The sequence below is a fragment of the Crinia signifera genome, chromosome 11 (genome assembly GCF_055691185.1).
Source record: "Crinia signifera chromosome 11, ASM5569118v1, whole genome shotgun sequence".
Taxonomy (NCBI): domain Eukaryota; kingdom Metazoa; phylum Chordata; class Amphibia; order Anura; family Myobatrachidae; genus Crinia; species Crinia signifera.
This window is the reverse complement of record NC_139227.1, coordinates 70,243,394-70,248,786: the sequence shown is the minus strand read 5'-3', so window position 1 is coordinate 70,248,786 and position 5,393 is coordinate 70,243,394. Positions and strand designations below refer to the sequence as shown.

Sequence of the window (5,393 nt, the reverse complement as noted above, 5' to 3'; positions counted from 1 at the left end):
TGCGTTCGGCCCGCCGATGTTTTGTGTCTGCGCATGTGCAGAGGCGTCTCTGCACATGTGCGAGCGGGGCGTACGGCCAAATCCCACATGATATGTGAACACTCCGAACAGGGGGTGGAGAGGGGAGTGAGGGGCTATTTGGGCTCATTACCATATGCATACGCCCCGCGTTTCATGGGAGTTCCCATGAAAACACTGGGCGTACGTATGGTAATGCGGCCGTGACGCACGTGTAGGGGGCGGACATATGACATCGCCGGATGTCAGCTGCCCGCCCAGATCCCTGCTTTTGCACGGAAAAATGTCCGTGTGGTCTGAGGTTGCGGGAGCTGGTGGAGCACTCGGTCCTGCATTCAATGGTATGCGACCATCGAATGATGGGGGAGGTTCCCTTAGATGGAGGAGGCGTATTCCATGAAAAATACACGTGCGGTCGGTTCGGCCAGCTTCTTACCGCATACGGACGGAGTTGGCGATCCGTATGGAAGGCGGGGTTTCGCACGCACGGTCCTGGCCGCATAATCGGCTCCGGCCGCACCGATCAGAATAAGGGCCAAAGAGACCAGCTAAACCATTTCATAACTATCAAGTTTGGAGAAGGTAGAATCTTTGACATCAGCAGTCTCGTAGATAAAGTGGTTGTGCACCTTGTTTCGGATAGTCTCTACTGACGGGAATGTATCAGATTTCCACATTTTAACTATAATAGCCTTGGTAGCTATAAGGACATGTCCCAAAATATACCTGTCTGCTGCTGAAAATTGTATGGGGAAAACATGGAGCAGTGTAAGAGCTGGGTCAGGGAGAATGGTTTGGTGTAATATTATGCAAATGGCAATCGACTATCGATGTTCCCAAAACATTGATGATTGGGACCTAGTGCTCCATGTATTGGGCATTGATAGTGGATGGTCGAATAGTTTTATGCCATCGATGGATGGCTTCTGATGGTAAAAGTTGGGGGCGCATACGACACTGCGTGCGAAGCGTCATTGTGTCCAGCGGTCCCACTGGGAGGAAACAAACTGGATTGATGGCTAAAGTTTCTTCTGCGCATGCGAGCGGATCCCGGCCGGGCAGGCTGCCCGCAGCGACCTGTCCCGTTGCTCGGCGCATGCGCGGCTAAGCGATGGCAGGAACCATTGATGGTGTGAGGTAGGATGGTTTATAGCCATCGATGGTTCCCGCTCTAGAAGCCATCGATGGCAACCATCGATGAGGCATGTGCTGATGGCCATCCCTACAAATAAGGGCAAGCCCAAAATATGTGGAAGATATCCCCGATATTACCACATTTTCTCCAACAACAGTTAGAGGTTGATGGCCAAATTCTATGCAGACTGTCTGGGGTGAAGTTGGCCCTATGGATAAACTTAAAAAAACATTTTGAAATGATTCATACAACGAGAGATCTTAAAACAAAATCTAAAAAAATGATCCCAGTCTTCATCACCAAAAGATCTATTCAGGTCTCTCTCCCACAAAGATTGGGAGTTCAGTATATGCCTTTTACTGGCAGAGAGTAAATGTAGGTACCACCATGTTATGCCACCTCTATGAGAGTAGGCTTAAAGACTTAAAGATTTATGATTAAGAATTAAAGACTTCAAAGCCTTTAGTGATAGAAAGGGAGCTGGTAAAACAGCATTTCCTAAGGACGCCGTCATGTTATACCAGGCATCTAGGCAGATCCGGCCTCATCCAATATGATGCCCCCCCCCCCCCGCCGCGCGCGCACTGATTTCCCAGCATGCATGCAAATGGATGTTTAGCTAAACATCCATTCGCAGCCTTGCGTGTGGAGGTTAGCACCATCGGACAGTCAAAAGGTCGACAGGGTCAAAAGGTCGACATGGTCGAAAGGTAAAATGTCGACATGGTCAAAAGGTCGCCATCAAAAAGGTTGACATGGTCAAAAGGTCGACATAAAAAAGGTCGGCATAGGAAAAGGTTGACACAGGGTTTTAATGTTTTAGGGTGTCTGTGTCCACATAGGTCGACATGGACACTGTTTAAGTGTACTGTGTCCCCTCGCATGGCTCACTGCACTCGCCATGCTTCCGGCTCACTATTTTATTCTCCCTCCACGCCCTAGTGGGATGGTACGGCAGGAAATATATAACGCATGTCAGCTGAAAATATTGTAAAAAAAACACATGTCGACCTTTTTCATGTCGACCTTTTGACCACGTCGACCTTTTGACCATGTTGACCTATTGCCCGTTGACCTGTGAACCCTGTCAACCTTTGGACTGTCGACCATTAGTAGTCGACCATATGACTGTCTATGATGAGTCAGTCTATGATCAGTCCGGATCCCTATCTGGGAGGGGACCTTGGGATAGAACGAAATATATACATCAATTTTGGTAAAAGGACCATTTTAGCCGCAGCCACTCTCCCAAGCCAAGAGACATTGTGCATCATCCATTCTCCAGTTAGTTCCACAAAGGGTTTCAACAAGGGGCCATAATTGCACTCTATGCACCCTCTGCCTCTGAGTCCAGCAACGGAAGCAGGAAGGCTGCAGAAATCATGGAAAATGGTCGCTAATATTTTTCAGGAGATCTGTCCATGCGTAGTAGGGTCTACGCTCGCCAGAGAGGAGTCGGCCCAGCCAGAGGAGGTTGCACACGGGCCGCCTACTCTTTCAAAACACCCCTGGCAGGGACTGATATAAATGACTAAATATTCTTTATAAAGAGCTGCACTATATAAATCACTGTCAATAAATACAGTCAATAAATACTCTCATAGCTCTCATATGAAGATATACTGCTAGTCATACTTGCCTACTTTTGACAACTAGTTTCAGGGAGATTATAGTTGGTAGTAACATTTTGCACAGCGCCCCATTGAGGGGGCATTCTATGCTCCGCCCAAAGGGAGTTTATAGTTCCATATATGGACATATTGTGAAAAGAGATTGTGAACGTGGCACCTAGAAGCGTGGGTGTGTAATGTTATGCTACATCTGAGAGGAATATTTTTAATTGATTTATATCCAAATGTAGATGAGCCCCCAAGCAGTTAGTAAGATATACTATACTTGCTAAAGTGCTGGGAAATGGTGCTGATGATTCAATGTAAATGTATCTATCGCTCATTCCTTTTTCTCCAAAAAATGTAACAGTGTAATGTGGGCTAGGTGACATGAGGGAGATTGCTAGACTAATGAGGGAGAGAGGGAGATTGCTGCTATTTCAGGGAGTCTCCTGCAGAATGCAGGAGGGTAGGTAACTATGCTGCTAGTTTCCCTTTGAATGCAATGGGAACTTACTAATTGTTGCCTTATATTATGACGTTCTACTCATTAAGTCACAACCGCATCTGTCCAACAGCTACAGTTTTCTTTTGTAAATAGCTGTCATGAGACAGCCACTAGGTAATTTGTGACCAGTAGCCCTGACAAAGTAGCCTGCAGCTCATACTGCTTCTCTGCTCTAAGGTTTCTACATTATATCGCTGAAGTTTTTGGTTGTGTTAGCATCTCTGCTGAAATTTGCCTCCCTATCTTTGAAATAAGACGAGATGATCATCAGACGTCTGGGATTTACATTAATTATGCTTTTAGCTTCTTCTTGTCCCTTTGATGAAGACAGATCACCCAGCCTGAAGGACTTTCAGTAGTATTACATGATAATAGGAATGTCAGCAGCATTTGAAACCCTGATTTGTTTCCATTGCAGAGCGTGCAAAGCAGATGTCATCTCAGAGAATGTGATTAATATAAGGCCGCATCAGTGGAGTGAAATTATTTTCTTTTTGCAAAGCAGCAGAACAGTTAGTCATGGTCAAACACTGCAGAGGGCTCAGGCGTGAAACAGTTTTGCTATTACACTAAAAATCTAAAGCCTGGGTGTAATCTTTTGTGGCCTTGACTTCATAATCGGCACTGCAGGTAAACTGGGTCCACACTATGCAATATGTTGAAATAAAATAATATGCACGATATCAATATATAGTTAAGAATATTATTGTGTATGTCTGGTGTGTACTCACTATATCGTTAGCGAGGCGAGGTGTGATCCCGCAGGTTGTGATCATTCAGTCAAATCTTCCTATATCTTCATCTACTGCAGGTTCAGTGGGGGAGGGGTGGTGATGTCACTGACCAATATAGCATACCCTCCAACTGTACCGAATTTGCCGGTACAGTACCGTTTTTTAACAGTCTGTACCGGCAAATTCAAATGGTACCGAATGTACCGATTTTCCCCGCAGTCATCAGTTATTACCCACTGTGCTCAATCTTAAAATCCTCCTAACTCCATCTGAGCTGCGCCAGCTCTCCCCTCTCCCCCGTTCCCAAGAGTGCAGTGCGGACCGGCCCCGTGCTTCATGACGTCACGGGCCGGCACCCCGCACTCTGTGCACTCCAAGGACATTGACTCAGCCCTCAGTCTCCACATGCGCAGACTGTAACTGTGTATGCGAATTTGCGCTGCCTGAGGGCTGAGAGGGAGTGCAGTGGCTAGCCCCGGCGGCGGGCACGTGTGACGGGGGATGTTCACTTTCACATAAGAGTCGCTTCTCGGCCTTTTGGCTAAGATCAAGTGTAGTATCTGTTCTTATCAGTTGGGCATGGACTGGCCTCCTGGCAGAGAATAGAGAAAGGCTGGTCTGAGTAGCTGCTCTGATGGGCGGAGGGTGTGGGACCCCTCTGTTTTTTCCCGGGAGCAGTGAAAGGGCTAGCTGAGTACCTTCACCTCTGCCAGTGGTAGGAGGTGTTGTTTCCGTAAACCCACTGGTAAGAGGGGGGGAGAAACACTGGGCCTAGTAGTTTGACTCTCTTGACGGGGTTCGTAGCCCCCGAAGGATGAGTCAGCGAAAGGCTCAGTCTAGTATCCATTCCCAGGGAGCGGAGAAAAGCTGAGACCGAGTAGATTGGTCCAGGTTGGGGCAGGCCCCCGGCCTGGGCACAGCGAAAAGCTCAGCCTAGTATCTTAACCCTGGGAGCGGAGAAACACTGGGACTGAGTAGATTGCTCTTCCGAGGGGGGTGCAGCCCCTAAGGGAGTCTTTCGAAACGCCCAGGGGCTGGAAAATGCCTGCTGGTGAGACGGAGAAAAACTTGGTCGGACGCTGATTGGTCGGCTGCCTGGAGCCCGAGGCTGCACTGTGCCCCCGGGGTAACTCGGGGGTGCCTGATTTGCACTGGTGATGTCCAGCACCATGCACTGAATGGCACTTGCACCGCGCACTTCCCTCTAGGTTAGGCTACACGTCCTTACCTCGTCCTTTTGGATGGGGTAGGACAATTTTTTACACCCCCACCCCGGCCTTTTGGCTAGGGCCTCTTTTTATTTCTTTCTTTGATTTGCACTTTTGAGCACTTCACGTTTTTCATTAGTTTGTCACGTTTTTTTGATTTGGGTAGTGCGGCTGTCCCTA

General features: G+C 47.9%; 1 pseudogene; it reads left to right on the top strand.

Moving 5' to 3' along the window:
* The first annotated feature begins 4,526 nt into the window (after nucleotides 1-4,526).
* Nucleotides 4,527-4,664, top strand: LOC146046484 (U2 spliceosomal RNA; annotated as a pseudogene).
* The last annotated feature ends 729 nt before the right edge of the window (nucleotides 4,665-5,393 follow it).